This window comes from Phalacrocorax aristotelis, chromosome 9 (assembly GCF_949628215.1).
Source record: "Phalacrocorax aristotelis chromosome 9, bGulAri2.1, whole genome shotgun sequence".
Taxonomy (NCBI): Eukaryota; Metazoa; Chordata; class Aves; order Suliformes; family Phalacrocoracidae; genus Phalacrocorax; species Phalacrocorax aristotelis.
In genome coordinates, this window is record NC_134284.1 from 37,109,597 (window position 1) to 37,130,861 (window position 21,265).

Here is a 21,265-nt window from a genome sequence, read left to right on the forward strand (position 1 = left end):
ACAGACACAAGACCGAGTGCATTGAGATTTTTTTATATTTTTTTTTTTTTGGTGGGACTTCTTTGTCATTTTCCCTGAAATTACCTGTCAAAACCATTCCAGGTGTTTGACGAAAAAAGTAAAACCAAGATTGATTTTTAAGTCAACTCTTTCCCAGAAAAGCCCGAGAAGGGTATCTTTTATGCAAGGAAAATAGAATTGCTAGTAGCAGGGGAGTCTTTTGGGGTGCTGCTGCACTGTGCAAAGGACGGCAGAAGCAAGAAGAAAACAGAGACGGATGCTCAGGCCAGTGTGATGGGCAAACAGGAGGGTATTAACGATGGCTCCTGTCAGACAGCCCCTTTGGGTGCTGTGACTTTGGGAAGAGAGGTGGGGCTTCCTTTTAATTCACATTTTTTCCACTGAACATGAAAAAAGCTCAGGCTAAAAAATGACTCCAGCGACAGGACCGCTGAGCAGTGGTAAGTGCAGAGAGGACAGCCTCTTCAATCACACCATTTGCTTTTGTCCAGACAGTGCTTTCAGATGAGGCTGGGTAGAAATGAAGTGGAACATAATAAGTTTTCTTGCAGCCACCATACCCGGGCCAGGGAGCTCCAGTTTTATTTATGTATTAGAGGCGTAACAAGCCTGTGTTTACAGCACACTGGAGCCAGCTTGGAGGACACAGATAGAAGTAACCTCACCCACAGGCTGACTTTTATTAGAGCTTGAAAAGCCAGCGAGCAGGGAGCCGGGAAGCAAATATTACTGCCTGAGAGACCACGGCACATTTCAGACCAGGGTGAAAATAATGGAGCAAATTCATCACCACTCGAACTCTGCTGGCACCGGCAGCTCTTGCTCCTCTGTACCCATCTGTTCCCAGTGGAAATTCGCCTTCAGGAGTATTTGCATGGCTGGGACATTTGAGAGGAATCAAGCACAGCAGAAAACACGGTAAATGTTGGTAAATCAGAGGGCTGGCTGCAGGCAGGCGTTGCAGTGCCGGCCTGCCTGGTTTGCAGCGCAGCACATTTCGGGGTGTGTGTGCCCGTGCATGCACACGCACTGCCTGCGCGCCTATCTGCTGGCCTCCCCGGTGGCTATGCTGGCGAGGGCCAAACCATCAACCACTTCTCCTCATTACTCTTAACCAGCCATCAGGAAGGCAAGATTTAGAGAGTTCTCTTTTATCTGGCCAAAATACCTGGGAGCAGAGAGACAGGTTTTGGATCTCCTGCTACAAAGACAGCTAAAGCATCCCTGTGCCTTTATTTCCTATGAAAAATGTGCTTGTCCAACCAATCCCTAAAAACCTGGTCCTTCAGCACACACACTCTTAGGGCAAGCAGCATCTCTTGCTAGGGGCTTGCACATGTCCTGACATGGTGAAGCCGTAACTGGATAAAGCCTCTAAACTCTACCGTAACAGATACTGAGAGATAGATATCCTTGTGTCAGCACTGGTGTGGCCAGCAGGAGCCGGGCAGGGATGGGGCCCCTGTGCTCGGCCCTGGGGAGGCCCCACCTCGAATGCTGGGCTCAGGTTTGGGCCCCTCGGGACAAGAAGGCCCTGGAGGGGCTGGAGCGTGTCCAGAGAAGGGCAGCGGGGCTGGGGCAGGGGCTGGGGCAGGGTCTGGAGCACAAGTGTGCTGGGGGGCGGCTGAGGGGGCTGGGGGGGTTTAGCCTGGAGAAGGGGAGGCTGAGGAGAGCCCTTCTCGCTCTCTGCAGCTGCCTGAGAGGGGCTGGAGTGAGGGGGGGGCTGGTCTCTGCTCCCAGGTCACCAGTGACAGGGCGAGAGGGAACGGCCTCAAGCTGCGTCAGGGGAGGTTTAGGTTGGAGATGAGGGAAAATGTCTTTAGTGCCAGAGGGGTCAGGCCCTGGCACAGGCTGCCCAGAGAGGTGGGGGAGTCACCGTCCCTGGAGGGGGTTCAAAAACGTGTAGACGTGGCCCTTGGGGCCATGGTTTAGGAGGCCTGGGGGTGTTGGGTTGGCGGTTGGACTTGGTGATCCTAGAGGTCTTTTCCAACCTTAATGATTCTGTGATTCTAATATAAATATTGAGCAAAAAAGCAAAAATCTTCAATAAGGGCAAAAATATTCTATAATTACTCAATACAGACAAAGGCAGAACTGAGAAATGTCCCTTTCGATAGTTGGAGAGAAAAATCTGACAACTTATTCCTAAAACACAAGAACAGCAGCCACTAAATTACATGGGGAATAACTGCTGTGGCAGGTAACTCATTCTGCTTACACGGACGAGCTTTTTGTCCTAAATCTCTTCCCAGTCTCAACTATGTGATGTAAAAACTGAAATGAAACAAAGCACTTACCTGGCATCACTTTTAGCCCAACAGCAAGGATACGCTTGGATGTTTATATTTAATTTTATGTCTCGTAGATCTTATTTCTCCCCAAAATGCTTGTGGAAAATTAGCACCGACCTTCTGTAATTCACAGGGTACAATTTACCAATATGTAAATCTTACTTTCGCATAGCTCAAAAATAGCAAAGCTTAAAGGCTTTGCAGCCGAGAACCAAACTGATCCAGCTCTCTGGAGAGTGAATGCAAAATCTCCCATTGACTTTTATAGGCATTAGAGCAGACCCTCAGCTGACCCTATAATTTCCAAAGGGAAAATAATTGAGATTTCCAGAAAATTGGTTCAGCATTATTTTAACACTATAAATATTTCTGCTCGGAAACAGTAGACTTTGCATGTTTTTCTCCCAGTCCAAAGATAAAACTGTTCCCATAAAAAAATACTTTGTTAAAATGCTTTTTGGAGAGGGTCCCACCCTTGAAAGATGCATTTGCTGAGGATATCTCAGAAGTGACTTTCTCTTTGGAGATCACCTCATTTCCACCAGAGTGGTAATTGCTCATATCATTACTTTCTAAGTAGGCAGTAACTTACTTTCTCCTTCCTTTCCTCCTGCCAAAAGCCTTCCCACTCCTGTCTTTATAGCTACTTTTCTCCCTTCCCCCCACCCCCACAACCTTTTATTATAGCAAGGAAGTATTTAAAACCCAAACATTTCTAGCACTAGCACAACAGGAAGGATACAGATCAAGAGTATAGCATCAAAAATATAAAAATTAAGGTTGTTCTTATAGCTTATCCAGTGTTCTTTTTGCCCAGGAACCAACCGTGGCTAAATCCAGGAGCCTTAGCCCTCTCCCCCAGCGGCGCAGGACGAGACGGCCTGTTACTTGGGCTCACCTGCGGGCACGCTCAGGATGACGGGCCTTTCCTCTTAATGAAGGGAAAAGTACAGTAATTTGTTAAAACGTAGCAACCGGATTGTCAAGCTGAAATTTTAGCGAGAGAAGACAGATAAAAACTGTAATTTTCAGAATACAGGCAGGTATGCAACTCCTCAGCCTTCACAGTGGATTTGCGCTAATTTAGTAATTTTTTTTTTTCACGAGCTTTTGCTTATTTTATTTATTTTTCAAGACAGAAACATCACAATAACCAGGAGAATTTTTGCTGACCAAACTCCAGGAAAACCGGCTCTTCCTCCACCCCCCAAAAAATAATTTACTGTGAAAATGAGTTATTTACTTATTTGAATACCTTCATTTTAGGGACATGGTTTAGCGGTGGATTTGGCAGCATTAGGTTTATGGTTGGACTCAATGATCTCAAAAGGTCTTTTCCAACCTAAATGATTTTGCGATTTGGATACAGTAACACACTCTCACCGAAACGTTACCCTGAGCCTGTTGCACTTTCCCTTTCCGAGTGAGGTTCTGAAAACGCACGTGCACAGAAAATTACAGCCCTACAAATCAATCGGTGGCAAGATACTCCTGCTGCTGCTCAGGTTTCCTCCCTCACTTTCTTCTCTATTTAGAGCTCTGGAAAATTTTTGTAAGCGGAGAGCTTGGCTGCAGCCTCTCCGCTAACAAGCGCCTTCATTAGCATTCACTTGACATCAGCAGAAACGAAGCTTCCTTTTTTTTTTTTTTCCTGCGGGAAGAACAAACAAAAGCTTTATTATTCTCTGCATTGTCTGCAGAAGTCAGACAACTCTTTGGCTTCAATGAAGATCAAATATTAATGCCATATTCCAAGCAGGATTTTTGAAGCTATCAGCATCTCATGCTTGTTGAAAACAGTGGCTGGAGAAAACTTTTTATAGAGAAGCCCTTTAAAGCGTGTGATGCTCGCAGATGAAAAACAGTAGGCTGTTGAATGTAATTTCTGAAGAAATTGGGGGAAGCTATGGTAGGCCAGGCAGAATCCCCTGCGAAATAATCAGCATAGAAACCAGCAGAGGCAAAGATTCATTTTCAGATACGGAGTTTCAGAAATGAGCAGGGGGAGAGGCCGGGGTTTGCTTGGCCCCCAGGGGCCACCGGCCACGGTGCCAGGCTGGCGTTTCAACCTAATCCCATCCCACAACCACCGGCTTAATACAGACAAGATGTGAGAAACAGTGACAGCATCGTCAGCTCCACTAAAACCGCCCCTATCAATTTGCCAGCTTCAGGCGGTGACAGTTATTTCCAGAAAATAAAAATTTCTTTGCTCTTTCTTTACATTTTGCCATCTCTTAATCCTTGCGGGTGGAGGCGGATAGCCGTTTTGCTTATATCCCCAGTGAGCCCTGTGACACATGAGGGATCCAGGGGACAGGTAGGAGGGAGGAAGGATGAAGACCACAAGAGCAGGAGGGTCCTCCAGCCTCAAAGAGGAGGTGGAGAGGGATTTCCTGGAGAAGTGGAGCATTTTCATGTTTTTGACCGAGTGTTTTTTGTTGGTTCACTCCTGGTCTGTTTTTCACATTGGTGCCTTGCTAGGACAGCAAAGTGCTACTTCTCGTTGGCGAAGGGGCATAAGCTCCAGAAGAAATCCCTGCTGGGGCCCTACAAACATCCACGAAGCAGAAGACACTGCAGATCTCTGCCAGCTGCTGAGAGGAGGGGAAGGAGCCCTCACTTCTGGGCGAAGGTTAGTTCCCCTCCCCTCCCACCACTGCTGGAGGAGACCCTGGTGTGGGTGGCCGTGGCCCAACTAGTGACAGCGTCTGATCTGGTCACGCAACACCCCAAAGGGACGAGTCACAGCCCTCCCTCTGAACCAGAGACTCTGCCTGCAGCCTGTGCTCAAAAAAACATGGCTGGACCCCTCAGCCTTTGCTCTTGTAGCAACCATCCCAAATGGAGGAATTTCACTTATTTCAGAGACCATGAGGGGGTGGAGATTTCTGTTTGCTTTATTAAAACAAAACAAAACAAACAAAACAAAACAAAACAACAATCACTATAAAACCCAACTGGACTTTTGTACTTGTATAAAAATTTGGGAGCTCCTATCAGAAGCATCTTTCTGAATTTCCAGACGCTTGTGTGCCTAAACACCTGACAGCTCATTTTTTTCCAATCTCATCACCTAGTTAAATCTGCTGTCTAAAACCCTTTTGCACAGAAGAGTAAGAATTCATGATGTTCGAATTAATATGTTATTCATGAAACAATCATCCTCAAAATCTTTTCGAGCCCCGGTAGAGTAAGCATGGTCATCCAGGTGTTCACCACCCCATCTCCCTCCCCAGCCTGCCCACGTCAACTCTTAGGAAATATTATCTGAAGGTGATTAAAACACAAGAATGACTGTGTTGGGCCACTGGGTCAGACCAAAGGTTCACCCAGGCTAATCTCCTGTCCCCAGGCATGGCCATGGCTAACCCAGCTTCTAGCTTGGAGATCTGCTGAGCAGGAGGTGTGACGAAAGCCGTGCATATGCTACAAATCCTGTTTAAAGGACACGAGTTTCCCCGCAGAACTGCCGGGAATAATGAAACTGTTTGAACTCTTTGGAGAGCAGTGTTATAATTTACGACAAAAGTACTCTCGAAATCTTTCAAGAAGGGACCATAAACACGACACGCATTCCCACTCAGAGATAGACCTCTAGATGTATTTTGTTTCCAAAGAGGACGACTTTCATTAGGTTGGCTGCTAATTAAAGGGTTTTTTAAATTGCTGGATTTACAGATTTCTTACTCCTACTGCTTTCATTGTACATCACAAAGAAACCAGGATGCCTTCTTTCAAAGTCCTTAACAATTCCTTACAGCTCTGCAACATCTGAGATCACACAGAAATAAAGCAAGAACAAAGTTATAGAGAATGTAAATATTAGCGAGAGACTGCACTTCATCTTCCTCTTCTGTGGGGCCCCTGAGAGCAGACGCTGAGCAATACATATACTGCTCTCAGTCGTCAAAACCCTGCAACTGCATACACCTGCAGAGCGATTACCTGCGTGCTGCACTGCATCACCCACAAACTTGCAGGGACAAAGGAGGCAGACTGGACTCCCTTTGGTTTTTCTTCTATTGTCTCCAAAAAGTAGCCATAAAACCTGATGAAAGATATGTTGGTAGGGAACAGCTTAGGGACATCTGATGGCATTAACCCTTTGACAACCACACCTCCACAAAACTCTGCTACGCTTTTATGCACAAGCAATCTGCATTTTATGCTCCGTTGGCTGCTATTTTGTTCCAAGGACACAGTTGGTGCAGGAGGAATCACAGTTTTAGCAGACTGATGAAAAAAATAAATGTCCAATTTCCACTCCAAAGCAGTATTTCTGCCTTTGGGATGACTCAGTTGCTCTTCTTCACCATCCGCTCTCTGTATCTGGGCTTGGCTTTTTGGACCCATGTGGCGTTATATGAGCCTTGGAAATGTTAACAACGTGGTTTTGCTGCATGGGATCCCTTCACTTCTCCATGACTCTTGGTATGGGCACCGGAGCACCCGCTCACCTCCAGGCTGGCCAAGATTTTATGGGAATTGGGCTGAATAAGCACAGGACAAGGCGTTATCTCCACCTCCAAGCACTGACGGTGCAGGCAGACCCTCCACAAGAGAAAACGCTCCTATTTCGTAGAGGAAGCAGCATGGCACAGTGAAATGAAGGGCCCCTGTCAAAAAGGAATACCATTTGAGGAGAACATAGGGAACTACCTTTCACAAAGCGATCACTAAAACCTGCTTTATTCCAGTAAGATGCCACCAACGTCATACAGGGACCAAAGTTTTTTTCTATCGTCTCCCGTGCCTGATGTGCTGCCACCAATGTCCTCGTCGAGCAAATAATAAATAATGTTCAAAATAATAAATGAGTCTGTCTTCCAGATGGATATGCACAATGTGGGCACCCTCGCCCTGCCTCAGAGAGATGTCTCAGTGAGACACCTTAGTGTGGGGAAAAGCCACACCCTGTCTGCAGCGTTTCCAAAAATTCCCATTACTAAGACGTGCCCTGTGCTGGGAACCCCTGCCCTGGGTCTTCCCCTCCCGTCACACTGCAGAGACCAGAGTGACTTTGGCTTGTGAAGGCTGATCTGGAGCATAGGCTCCAAAAAAAATAAAAGGAGAAATGCAAACGAGCCTTTGAAAGCCCAAAGCCAGATGTGACACAGGGACCTGCCCGTGGTTAGACTGGGACTACGCCGCGGACTGGGAGCTGTGGGCAGCCTGTGGGGCCACGGCTGCGGCAGGGTGCACGGACCAGCGGCTGTACGGTGACCCTGTCACCTGCCACTTTCCCGTTTGCTGAAAAGCTGGATCTGCACAGCTCCGTTTCCCAATGTGCACCGGTGTGCAGGTGAGCAAAGGGAATGACGACGAGCTGACACCTCCCTCCCACTGCCCCGATGCGTTTTGATCCCAATGCTTTGTCCTCTTGGATTACACTGAATCCACAGGGATACCCCTGGCACTCAGAGCCTCCTAAGATAATCGGTAGCAGGGAGCGATCAGGACAGAGCTGTAGCCAAGAAGGCGATGCGAGGGCAAGAGCAGTCCTCCAAGGCACGGTCCTTTGGGGAATTCCAGTGGATTTACAGACTTTAAAGCATCTCTCCATCCCTGCATCAGCAAGATACCGCACCCCTTCACAAAGAAGCAAAAGCATGGGTGTATATATATAAAAATATATATAAATTTTAAACATATATATAAATACCTCTGTATGGGGAGGGAGAGGGAAGCAGAAGGAAGAGAAGAAAGCCCATAGATCAGGATTCAGCCCAATAACCATATTAAGCACGTACCTGTCGTGCCAACTCCTCTGCCAGCCTGGCACTAATATTAAGTAAGAAAAACCTGGCACTTGGCAGCATGCATGAGTGCTTCAATGACCTTAAGATGACATTAATTTGTTGCGGCTTCTTAAAGTAGATTTCAATTATTGCAGGTTTTTTAATACCAATGGGGAAAACACAGAAGCCTGTCAGTATTGGCTGATTTGAAATATGATGTGATTATCATCAAGCCTTAGTAAAGGATTTTAAATTAAAGACAACTTGGTCTGTAAATACTCTGTGTCTAGATTATTGTTCTCTTTTCCTAATGGCTTTTGGCATAGGCCTTGTCAGTGGTTTATTGTACAACCCTTTGGCTGTGACAGTGTCTTCTATGAATAAATCATACACTTCACTAAGCACCAGACGATGGCAAAATGCAACAGCAGATGAAATAAACAATAAAGAACCATTACAGCTGCCTGTTCTCCTCTGCAGGTTTACATCACCATCTGATTTAATTTCCTATTTGTAAAGGCACAGCTCACTGCAATGCCATTATGAAATAAAATAATAAATTATAAAATACAACTGAAAAAATCCTTCCATTTACTGAGATGTTTAAATAGACCTCTACATACCTGCCCTCTGCATTTCCTCTCCAGAGGAAAATACCGACCATGGCATTCAGTTGTGTTGCAAGGGAAAACGCTGGGGATAAATATGAGAAAATGGATCCTAGACCTAAGTTTGCTCATCTGCAGATGCTTGCCTTTCCTCCCGCACACAAAGCATCTGCCAGCCCATCGGGCAGTCAGCTCGTCCATAACCCTGCCAGCAAGAGCGAATGCCCGCGTATGCATGGAAACCTGGACTTCTCAGGCCTTTGCATGACATTGGAGATGGACCTGGTTGGGAGCAGGGAAAGGAGTAAGGAGGGGTATCTTCCCTGCTCCCAGATAATGACTAGTGAAAGGCTGGGATTTACTTCAGCAATAGAAAAATCACTCCTGCCAGTATTGCCTCTCCCAGGCTCCCCTTCCTCCCCACAACGAAGAGAAGTGTCCCGCGGGGTGGGCCTTGGCAGATACATCTGGCTTTATTATAAAGGCTCCGGTTCTGGTCAGGTTACTCAATTAGAACAAGCATCTGCTTCATTTGTCAGACTCGTGCAGCCCATTGCACACGCGCTCCCCGGGCAACTGCATTTCCATACCCACAGCCAGCCACGGTGTTTGCAAGAGAGGGCTTTACCTGATTGCTGGAGACAGCTGCCAACGGAGCCTTTAGTTAGCAAAGCGTCGGAAAAATACCTTTTTTTTTTTCCACACACACAATGTTGCTATGACCTGGTCAGGAGCCATGAATTCCTGCTGCAATTTAATGCCTACCAACACAGAGGTTGTTTTTTAATGCTGCGCCACTGCTCTTTGCTTCACTGAAACCTTTTTGGTGAGTATGAACATGTACAATTCCAAAAAGCTTCTGTACATAATTTCCATGTGAACCGCCTGCAGTGGCAAACTACACCTCTAACATTTGTCCAGGAAGGTATTTTTCATTTACAGTTAAAACACGAGCGCTGACCTTTCAAAATATAATTTTTATCTAGTAAAGCTGAGGTAGGGACAAGCAAATGGAAAGCTCACAGCTACGTACTGATTTATATTTACCACTGGCTTCTGTTAAACAAATAGGAATCCCAAGAGCCTCAGATGCTGTAAATGGGGACAGTTTCACTGACATCACATTTGGCGCAGAGCCCTGCTATTTTTAGCCCTGTTTGGGGTCAGCCTTCAGCTCCAAGAATTAAGGTGACCCCAGATATAATGTCATCCTTGATTTTGCTGGTCATTTTCCATTCTTCAGCCACCCCCTCCCACCTTCTTCACCGGTAACTGCTAAGGATCACCTGGTGAGCTCTGAGAACAAAATAGCACGTGCTACCAAACCAGCCTGGTTCAGCAACATTTGCCGTATGCAAATACTTTATTAAAAGTCTTTTCCCTCTTTGACCCTGAGTACTTACCTCTTCACCGTGTTGGCTGTTGCTGTTTTCAGCAGAGACGAGAGGAAAGAGAAGCTCTCGGCGCTTCAGCCGTCTCCGAAGGCACCATCTGCGAGTCCCCCCGATCTGCATTCATCCAGTCGTGAACCAGAAGTTTCCTGGGCCTCCCCTTGCAGCTAACGCAGCTGTACGGCTGCACTGCGGAGTGCCTTTCTACTTGACCCTTGCTCTGTGCTTTTGTCTTTCTGCTTTTTCCTCGATGCTTATCGTACTCTCCTACGCTCCGTTTTTCAGAGACCTGATCCACGTTTTATTTTCTGTACAATTCCATTTTGCTCAGAGTCAATAAAAGAGCTCATGATTTAGCTGTGGTCTCTTCCTGCCCTTCTTATTGCTCCTTTGCATTGGGATGGATTGTACACGTGCCTTAATGGCATTTTTAAAGAACTGCCAATTTTCCTGGAGTCCTTTTTTCATGTGGTCTTGTTTCCCAAAGGATCTTACCTACCAGTTCTGAGTTTATTGGACTTTACCCTATTGAAGGTCATTGGTGGTTATTTTCTTTGGTTTTGGGGATGCCTTTTTTTCTGTTTTCTGCATTTTTTATTCTTTCATAGCCTTGCCACAAATTGTGACCTCTGTATCTCATGGTCATGCTCATAAGTAACCTTCTACCGTCGTGTTCTCGGCCTTTTCATCCTGCCACTCGGGATCAAAGCTGTAAGCTCCCATTTTCTTATCCAAATTGTGTAGTTGAATATTAGCTCTAACACCACTTTTTGGATGGCTCAACAGCCCTTCAGCAGCCCGCTCACCCCATCCCCGGGACTGGAAACCGCTGCAGGATTTTAGGTTTCATGCAAGCCAGAGGACCTCGTCAGGGATTTATCAAGCAGCTCTTCGTTTCCAGTAAGTTATCCGCTGCTAGGGCATCGGCAGCCACAGGCACGGGCAAAGGCAGCGAGCTCCAGGCATCCTCTCCTGTCCTCCACACCCCTGTGGGCTCTTGCCTTCGAGCCTGGAGAGAAACCGAAAAATCCTGCAGTTTTGCTCTCGCACCTACAGATAATAATTGTGTAGATACTTGCAAGCCCGAGAACTCCAAAGCAGTGATTCGTTGATATATTGCAGAACTGAGGAAGGGGGTTTTTGTGGGTTTTGAGGGGCTTGTGTGCGGAGGGTTGCCAGGTACCAGTGATATGGACAAGTACCGAGCCAGCACAAGGATTACCACAGCAAGCCCTTAGCCACGTGTCTCTAATATCCCAAGGAAAAACTGACAGTGTGGAAGCATCAGCCCATGGGCCAGTCTGCCGAGCGCTTGGGATCGCAGCCCAGGCCAGGCTTCCGCATCGCTCGGCACCTTTTTAGGTATATAAGCAGGAAATTAATTCCTCTTAAAGTCAACTCCTTGGGGCTTTTTTCTACATTACTTCTATGTAGCGCTTTTAAAATAAGCAGTGGTTGCATGGCAGAAGCTTACTGGAGGAGAGGGGAAATTAAAGAGGGAAAAATCTCAGTCCTGCCCTCCCCCCCCGCCCCACCCCCGCTGTGCATCTGTAGCTTTAATGCTTTTTCCACTACGCTAAAAAAATGAAGCATTCAACGAGGAGCAAACACTGGAGAATAACAGCAGATGAGGCAGAGCTGTGCTAGTGACCTGATATATAGCCCTGCTTAAATTACTTTGTCTTTCTTTCTAAACACAGCCTTCTGCCTGCGAAACGAAACGCCTGCTCTCTGCAGAGGGAAGCAGTCAGGATGCATTATTTAGGGACTGTGCAACATGCTGAAGCAGTAAGTGTTATAAAGGTGCTCAAAGGGCACAGAATTACTGGAGACGTCAGGGTTTAGCATCAAACCTTTGAAGAAAAGTTCCCACAAGAGAAATATTTCCCTATGGAAGTGACAGTTCAGCGGTCTGGAGGGAGGGGAGAGGGAAATCCTTCTATGGCAACGCTTTAAAAATTGAGAAGTGTTTTTAAGTTTAGCTTATTGTTTCTCTTGCCCCTGTCCAGTGTTTCCAGAGCCACAAACAAAACCGTGTTCTCCAACTACTACAGCGGAGATCATCCTGCAAACAGGCAGCTGCAAATAGGATAATTGCCGACTTCTTGGAGACAACCTTTAAATTATTCCAAACTTACGACACGATTCAGCAGCACCAGCAGGCTGTAAAGCAACCACAAAGAAAATGATGGAAACTTTAAACAGACCTTAATGCATTTCCCGTTCTGGGTGCAGAGCAGGAATGCAGGCTAGTGGGCTTCTGCTCTTGGAAGACCGTGTCTTTTGTAACGTGCACTTATAAATTTTTAAGAGCATCTCATGTAGCTACGAAACACCAAACACAGAAAGCGCATTTGGCAGAAGCCTATGAATGTCAGCAAGATGTTAAGGATGATAAAATCAGTCACCTGTTTTAGTGCCTGCTGTTAACTCCAAAAGCTTTAAGTGCTGTAAGAGGTCAGGTGTACTGAAGAAATGTTTCGTTTCCTTCGCGATAACAATTATAATATTAAATGCCTTTAAAGATGTCAGGATCTGGGAACGGAAGGGAATACTCATTTGCAAAATGACATACCTCGCACCAAGCGGCATAAAACAGAAACCTATATCTGCTTTAAAGACTTTGCACACAATTTACAGTCCCGTAATTACTGGAGAAGAAACACTTGTTTGGACAGTCCTGAGAGCCGCAGCTTTACAGCACGATAATAGGTGGACACAGAACTTTTCTCCTGGATTTTTATATGTGATTTTGATTTGAAAATACAATTGCATCAGAAAACCTCTCTCTATCTTGTTACTTACTAATCTGGCTGCCTCTTGTCTTTCTTTTCCCAGCCATCACCAGAACCGCTGGCACCTCCTGCCCCTCCGAGCAGCCCCGTCCCCCAGCCCGGCTCAGTCCCCTCGCCACCCCATGGAGACGTTTTGCTTCCAGGACCGCTGGCACCTCCCTGTTGAGCACTGGCTGTAAGCACACTCCTAAACACCAGCCCTGCTTTGATAAATCTGGACCATTGCCTCTTCACCTGCCTCCTTTAACCTCCCATCCTCTCTTTAACACTGCTAACTCAGAGCTCCTTATTCATATTCTGAGCTCACTCTTATTTTTTCTCCACTCTCCACCAACAGCTGGATGCATTTATTTTTTTTCCAGAAATATCTATCTGCATCTTCAGGCACTTAACAAACTTCATAACTCTGGCCCACAGTCACTTTATGCTTATATTTCCTAGGCAGAGCCCTTTCTATTGTATTTTTTTCACCTTAGAGGTTTTTAACCAATTGAAGGGTCTAAGATATCCAACTTCCATAGGAGTCCAGACCGGAATAACTCACACAGGCGTCCTACATACACCATTACATCTCACGCAGCTCTGGCTTCCCCAACGCCAAACAACCCAATCTTACTCTTACCAAGGACAAATGTTTCCCAGGGAATTTAAGAAGCGAATAAGATGGCTTTATCATCACCATTTATTGGCTGTGTTCTCTCTCTGGCCACATTCCTTGCTATTAATAAGGTAGAAGTGACCGGCTTTGAAGCACACACTGGTTCATAAATCCTGCTCAGGAGTGCTGAATATACAGATGTCTGATTTGGAGACAGCTTTTGTTATCAAGGGGAGAGAAGAGCCCCAGCTTAAGGTCTGCAAAACCTCTAGAGCTTCACCAATTTTTTTTTTTGAGGCAGTTGAGGCTTTTCCAAGAGCATCGCTTTCTGTCTTTATTACTGTCTGGCAACACCTGCAATCGCAACTATCCCAAAGCTGCAGAAGGGATGAGCTCCAGGCAACGTCACCAGCAATATCTGTCATCTTTTAGTCGCTCTGCCTGAACGCGCAGGGAGCCTTCCCTGTAACCCAGACTTCTAGTCCAAAACCACCTTTTGAAATGGGATCTGTATTATTTGGCCATGCATTTTGCTCTGGAATTTTCTCAAATTCCCATTAGCAAACACTCAAGGCATCCCATTTGCTTGACTAAATAAATATTTGATTCTGCAGAGCCACTGGTGCACATTACAAGGCTATTTTACCTTCCTATACCCCCGATCATTGATACGTTGAACCGCAAGGTTCCCAGGAAGGGGCTGGCGTCCGGGCAGTTTCAGAAAAAAGAGAGGCTGTAAAAACTGTTCCAATTTCCCATTCTGGAGCTAGTTGCAAAAAGATGGACGTTTTCCCTTTTTTTTTTGTACCCGTTAGAGCTGCACCAGAGAAAAATACCTAAGCCGGCTTAATAGATGGCTTTCTAAATGCTAACTTAATAATGAATTTGACCTCGCCTCTGCAGGAAACAACAGGGTCTTTGGCATCAGACTGTTTTTCTACGATCGTTGAGAGGATCTAGCGGTGAGCAGGAACATGCAGTAAGTGCTGTGAATACAGCTGCTCGGGAGAGGGTTCTTGCTGCACGAAGATCCCAGTCTAAATCAGAGACGTAGTGGGTGCAAGACCACTAGCCAAGAACGTCAGGGGTCATTTTGCAGAATTTCCCATGCTTGAGCTTCAAGGGAGCAAGTCCTGTGTACAGAGGACTTGCAAAATTGTGTTCCCAGGAAAGTTTTCATGTTCCTAATTGGGTATTTAAAGATCCCCAAGTACAGTGTATTAGGCGTGTGCAAAATTAACAAAAATGTCACGCGCCTCAATTAATTCAAACTTACATGAGCAATAACTGCATCATTTGCATTATTACTAACACATATAATTTAGAGACATGTTTGGATATGAATCTAACATGATAGCTTTAGTAAGTTAATTAGATAATTGATAAACATACTAATTGATTTTTAATTACAGAGAGTGAAGCTTGCAGTGGAGCCAAGCCTGGCAGACTTCTCTGTCATTAGAGAACAAAAGGAACTTCAGCAACGCTTCAGCATCCCCAGACTCAATCCTGCCCTGTTTTCTGTACCTCTTTCTCCAAGTCATTTACAAACCCACCAGGATTTCCCCATCCTCTCATTTTCTTACTGTTTTTGAGACCTTCAATCAAAAGAGAAAAAGCTTAAAAACATCCCAGGAGAAAAACATTTCCACCTATCAGCTTAAACTCCATTTTCTGCCTATGAACGTAAGTTCAGGAGTTAAGCCAGCCACCTCCATAGATATGTCACCAGGAAGAGCTCACAGTTTCCATTTTGCCCTACACATTCATCCTGTAGAAGTCATCGGCAGTTCCTGTGCACAAGCACAGCAATCACCCTCCCCGCAAGGCGCCGGAGGTGCCGTTCATCAGAGAAGCACATGCCAAGCCCCCACGGTTTAGGGCAGTGGCACATACGATACTGTCACCACCGAGGTGGCTGAAGAGCTCTCCTCCCCATCTTGCAGACCAGTCTTCAGGAGGGAAGACTCAAGGCGCACATGACCATATAAGAAGAAAAGGCAGGGACCCATGGTTGCTGCCTGGACTGTGATCCCAGCCAGGCCTGCCACTGAGAAGCTTCCAGGGACATGCTTTTGGGTAGACAGTGGACATGTATCTCCATACCCCCAAGAACAGGGATGGGGGCCAACCAACAAGCAGTCAAATACCAAATGTGAACATACACCCCAACTGAGATGACCCTTGATGGTGGGGCAGTGCCAGAAGCACCAAGCCTTTGAGATATCCGCGCCGTTTGCATGCTCCGGCAGACAGGAGTGCCATGTTCTGCACGGCCATGCTGCAATGTGATAAGCTCCCTGAGAAGGGCTTGGGGACGAGGGTCCGCCACGTAATGACCAGCAGCCTGATGATGAGCTTGGGGCTCCCTTGCACAGCAGCTTCTGAGTCCTCTCAGCCTTCAGTGCTCCTCTTGTTCTTCAGAGGAAGCCTGGAGACCTCCTCACCTTTCCTAGGAAAGCGAGGTGTGACCTCACATCAAGCAGGGAACCCAAAGCGTTGCTGCCACTGCGGGGGTGGCTCATCTCACCCCGCCAAGGGTTACTACCCCGCCAAAAAGGGACAACTTCTGGCACTCGGCTGCACAAGAGAAGCGGGGTATAGCCTTACGTCCCACTGCCGCACCCTCTGGGGGAGGTGGGGACCCCCAGGAAGGATGACAGCTCTCCTCAAACCTGCCTGTGGTGCCGAGGAGCCCTGTTTTAAAAAAGGATCAAAATTGCCACATAAACAAATCAGTTGCTGTCTGTTGGTAGCAATCTACGTTACTTACAAAGTCCCTTCTTTTACTTGCCACCAAGGTCCTGGAGGTCTGCAAGCCCGTCTTTGTGCCACCTTTGCTTTAGCAGTTGCCCCAGGGAGATTTTTTTTTCCCAGTGACTGAGAACAAGGCTCTTGATTCACGCTCCTCACACATTAGATTCTCCCCTGGCTGCACTGTTACCTATGCAAGAAACACGCTTATTTAAAAACAGCTCAAAGGTTCTGCCTTTTGCATTGCCCTGCGTACATCTGACCGTGAGATGTCACATTGCTGTCACCTGTGCTTGTTTAGCAGATCCCTGAAATCAGAGCGTGAGGACAGTTTCAGAAACAAAGGCAGCTTTTCATCTGGCAGAGTTTTCTGCGAGATGGACCTGAAGCAGGACATTTGTTCCACCACCTTCCTCTGCAACCCCTGCCTGAGCAAAACTGCGCAGCACATCGGAGTCAGCTTATTTGTTCCATAGGAAACGGAAAATTTCTCCCATTTCCTTCTCATGAACTGAAGAGCGAGGCTGGAGCCTGAGAGAGTCCAAGGGCTGGCCAGAGGGAAGGACATCTTCTGTGCAAAGTGCCTGGGAGTGGAAAGCGGGCAGGAGAGCTCCCGCCAGCCAGGCTGCGCCGGCAGGATCACAGCTGGAAGGGCTTTTAAGCTTGACTCAGCTCTGGTGAGCAGACGAGTCTGGCTCTGGTTCACCAGTGAGAGGTAGAGAGCATCAGAGAGAAGGTGCCTATTTCTGGCTAACAAAAGCCAACGCTGATAGTCCCCACCTGCCCCAGCCGTGCTGGCTGCTCCGCTCTCTCGTGTAAGAGTGATCTCCAGTGACAGGAGATGTACACACAGGGAAGCATGAGGGACAGAGAGAGCACTGACAGAGGAAAGGCAAGAGAATTTGTTTGGGCTTGTGCAGTTTCAGGGAGAAAATAAATGTGGAATCTCACACGGAATATTGAGACAGCTGCAACATCCTCCAACATGCCCAAAATCTGTGTAGAGGAACAGCATCTCTAAATAAAAACGTAATTCTCGTCAAGTGTAAAAAAATACTCTGGTGGGAGCATCTCTAGGCTAGCAGAGTGCTCTCCAGAGAGGGCAGAAGCCCCCAGACCAGCACCCCTCACCCCAAACAGAGCCTAATTCACAGTTTCCTTTAAACTCCTCATGGTTGCTCCTGACTATATGCTCCCTCCACCCTACTTAGCCCGTGAATGAGATTTGGGATGGGAAATGGGCTTTTCTCCTTGCTCAGCTCCCCTGTACTCAGCACCTGTGTGACCACGGAGCTATTTCAGCCCAGAGACCGCATCAGGATGAACCCCTGCGTGTCCATCTGTTTACTGCTCGCCAGCCGTCCTCCTGCTGGCACCGGAGCAGCTACAGGTCTGGTATTTTTAACCTGCGCAGACAAATCACTGCCTGGGAAGCGCAGCACTGAGGCTGATCCGCAGTACAAAGCTGAACTCCTCGCTATCAAGACGTGCCACCCATTTTTGTACGCAGGCAGACTTCTCCCTGATGAGTGACCGTGCCCGCGTTGATGCTCACGGATACTCAATAATAGATGCAGCAGCTACAGCGGGTCAGACCCCAGACCCCCCTCCCCGTGGCAGGAGGATTAGGTCCTCCTCTGCCTTGCACAGCTTGGTGCTATTTTGGGAAACTTGACCCCAAACTGGACTTTTCCACACCGTGCAGCTCAGTCCAGATCTCTAAGTGGCCACTTCACGGCCAGGAATGAAAAAAGCCAGCAGAAGTAGAGCCGTTTGCTGTCGCGGTGTCCAGGCTGATGCAGGGAGAGCGGGGTGACCTGAGGTGTCTGCTGCTCCAGGCAAATGAGGTAAGATTTGTTGGTTCTGGAGGGGGAGTCCTAGCGTCTACTGGACTGGCGTGAAGCCTCGGTGCCTGAATTCCACAGGTGGGTTCAGGGCAGCTCTCTTACAGCACGGGAAACCACCTGAGAATACACCTAATTTTCTTTCACAAATGTGGTGTTTCTGGACTTGTTTGTGCTAGGCCAAGGGGGATTATGAAATTTTACTACTGAAAATACACATAAAAGATTTGGGGAGGCCTAATTACTGCACTCGTCTGAGACTTAAAATGCATCTCAAAACTTATTACTCCGATACTGCAACCACATCAAAGGTGGCAAATTTCTGACAGCACGCTAGCAGTCTATTTCTTTTACTTTCCCGCACGCTTCCAAAAATTATCTTTCCAGAGAAAGCTCTCAAGTGCAAGAATCCAACATTCGCGTTCTAGGAACATTTTTCTCATTCTCATGTAAAAAGACTTCTTTCCAGTACGATTTCCCCCAGCTTAGTGCCTTGGAGGGATATCCAGTGGAAAGGCCAGGGATCAGTTCTCACGTCATGCATAGCCTTTCCTTCGGCTCCCCGTTCCCCCCACGCCCACCCAAAATCCCTGTCCGTGTGTGCTCCAGACTAGTTAGTTCCAGTTTGGCCGCGCAGACGAGCCGGTGCACACGTGTGAGATTAGATCCTTCCAGTCAGCTACCAAATCTGCCCTCAGATGAAATGATTCACCCAACGCGCCACCTCAGAAAGGAAGAGGAGATGAACGTGGCTTTGATGGGGAATTTAAAGGCTCAGTGCTGCCCTTATCTCGCTGTAGTGGGTTGCAGGATGCCTCCTATTGGAAAGATTGCTTTTGCTACAGCCAACGAGAACGTGCCACAGCATAGCCTAAAGTAATTAATAACAGATCAGACTTCAGTGTCCAGGAAGGAAACTCAGCTAGGATGCTTTTCTATAGCTAAAACAGTGACTGAAAGGGTAAAACTGAAAGGTTCAGGTAGCCCCAAGGCCCTGTGGAGATTGGTGCTCTATTCTTTTATTCTGTCTCACCCCCAGCATCCATCCACACCCGTATTTTTCCTGGCACTCACTACTCCGTACCGCCACTGTCCAGGCACATCTCTCATCCTCCTTGGGTCATGACTGTACGTTTGTATTTACGCAAATATAATCTCCTTATGAAAACAAATCCTTACTTGTGAACAAAGCAAACTAAGTCTATGGAGACTCAAATGCTGCATTTTACCTCCAGCTATAGGATCGATCAACAGAAAGCAGGACAACGTATCACGTGCCAGACTGTTCCTTGGTGCTGTTTGAACCCCTGAGACTCATTGCACAGATGTTTAGCAACAAAACACACCCATATTTCACCGTCCCCTTTCCACCTCTGTAGCAAACACCATTTATTAAAAGTTAACGTTTAGCTCCATTTCTTCCAAACCCTGCATGCAGCAGGTACGATGACTCGCTCTCTTCCTTGTCTTTGTGGCCACACGTCTTTCCCAAGCCTCTCCGAGTTCAGCCTGCTACAGCTCAACACCAAGGCCTGATCACATCTGCGTTTCACGCGAGGCAGCACCCCGCGACGCGTAGATGCACCGCTGTCCCGGCCAGCCGCCACGCCACGGATGCTCTGCAAGGGGCCGGGGCGGGGGGAAGGAGCCGGTTTGCACAAAGTCACAGGTAAAAACAGCTACGAAGAGAGAAATCAGTCCTTTGCGACTTGCCGTGAAAACAAATGATTTATGCCATTGGCCGGCGCCGCGTGCAAGCCAGGCGTTTCCCGGCAATTCCCCTTCCACGGGAACGCGCTGGGTCTGGCGAGGCAGAAACCTCAGCTGCACAGGGCGGCTCGGCGCAGCTCTCTGTTGCTCTGCGAGCAGGGGTGAGCGCAGCTGGATAGGCTTTCCGTAAAGCTGTAGTTGAATAAAACTAAGCATTTGGATCTCAGGAAGCCCAGGAGCACCGGGGGCAGCTGACGGATGGAAGGATGAGGCGCAGCAGCGAGTTATTGTAGCCGGGACCTCCTGCCGCTTTGCTGTGGGAAAGGAGGGGAACACCCACAGCACAAGCACGCTGCCGCAGCAAGGGGATGCGAAACACCTCCTATCCCTAGCAATTCCCTTTTTGTTCTTAAAAAAGACAAGCTAAAGCGACAATCAAGCGCGCCGCCCGTCGTTTATCGGGTCCACGGGCGCTTGGAAATGCGATGGCCGCACGAGGGATGCTGCGCAGCGCCGGGGGGGTGCAGGAGGGGCAGTGCCTTGCTGCAGCCCCCTCGCCTCTTCTCAGCTCAAGCCCTGCTCGTGGGAGGTTGGGCAAGGGGGGAAAGGAAAACTTGGGTGGGGGCAAGGGGGGAGCGATGCCGACAGGGCTCCACCGTGCAGCTGAAATCACGAGACAGTCAAAGCTCTATTACAGGGAAAATGAGAGCTATTTCAGAAGGCTTTAAAAAAATTATTTCCACCTCAAGGAAAATCCCTTTACTTTCTTTTGTGGAAGACAGTTACCTAACGCCTGGTTCGGCATGGGGTCTTATCAGGGCTTCTTTTGTGTTTTAGCTTTGTCGGTCTTGTTCCAGTTTATTATTCTTTCCTTTCACAACAGTGCACTACTTTTTGGAGCCTTTGCAGCGACAAGGCTGTTTGGGTAGAGTAAAACCCACCACATACCGTCCCAGAGGAGCGGGAAACCACTGGCAATTCAGAACAGCCACCAAAAAATGGGGAAAAGAACACTTCTAAATATTTTATTTGAAATTCTGTCCCACTATAGGCAATGGGAGCTTTTAGCATTGGCTTCGGTGAGAATGGGATTTCAACTTCAGTCTTAAAAGCCAGCATTTGGATGATTAAAACTCTTGCGCCACGCAAAGCAGTTTTATAAATTGCAAGCAAGGCTTCCTCTACTGATGAATGAACTGCAGAAGGATTTATTGAGGCAAGGTCTGACACCCTGGCGGCTTGGCTGAACTGCCTGGATCCCATTCTGCTTGTGCTCAAAAGCGTCATCATCCCTGTCAAATTGCTGCCAGATACCAAAAGGGATGGGATTCATTTGACCACCGCGATTGCACTGGGAGTAGCGTTTGGAAAGGGATTCAGCCCCCTGCGATACGCCGAGGTGTTCGCATGGAGCATGGCACAGGCTTTGAAGGCAGGAAAGCCTTACAGAAAGGAGATCCACCGCGTCCTGTCACACCAGGGGTAAGTCTACTAGGAAAAATAACAGGCAAT

General features: G+C 47.5%; 1 long non-coding RNA gene across 1 annotated transcript in view; it reads right to left on the reverse strand.

Moving 5' to 3' along the window:
- LOC142062237 (uncharacterized) overlaps window positions 1–21,265 on the reverse strand; it is a 365,718-nt gene that overhangs the window by 27,904 nt on the left and 316,549 nt on the right. The window contains exon 7 of the long non-coding RNA XR_012662407.1: window positions 10,065–11,061. This is a non-coding gene — a long non-coding RNA (uncharacterized LOC142062237). The remainder of the gene's footprint in view (window positions 1–10,064; window positions 11,062–21,265) is intronic.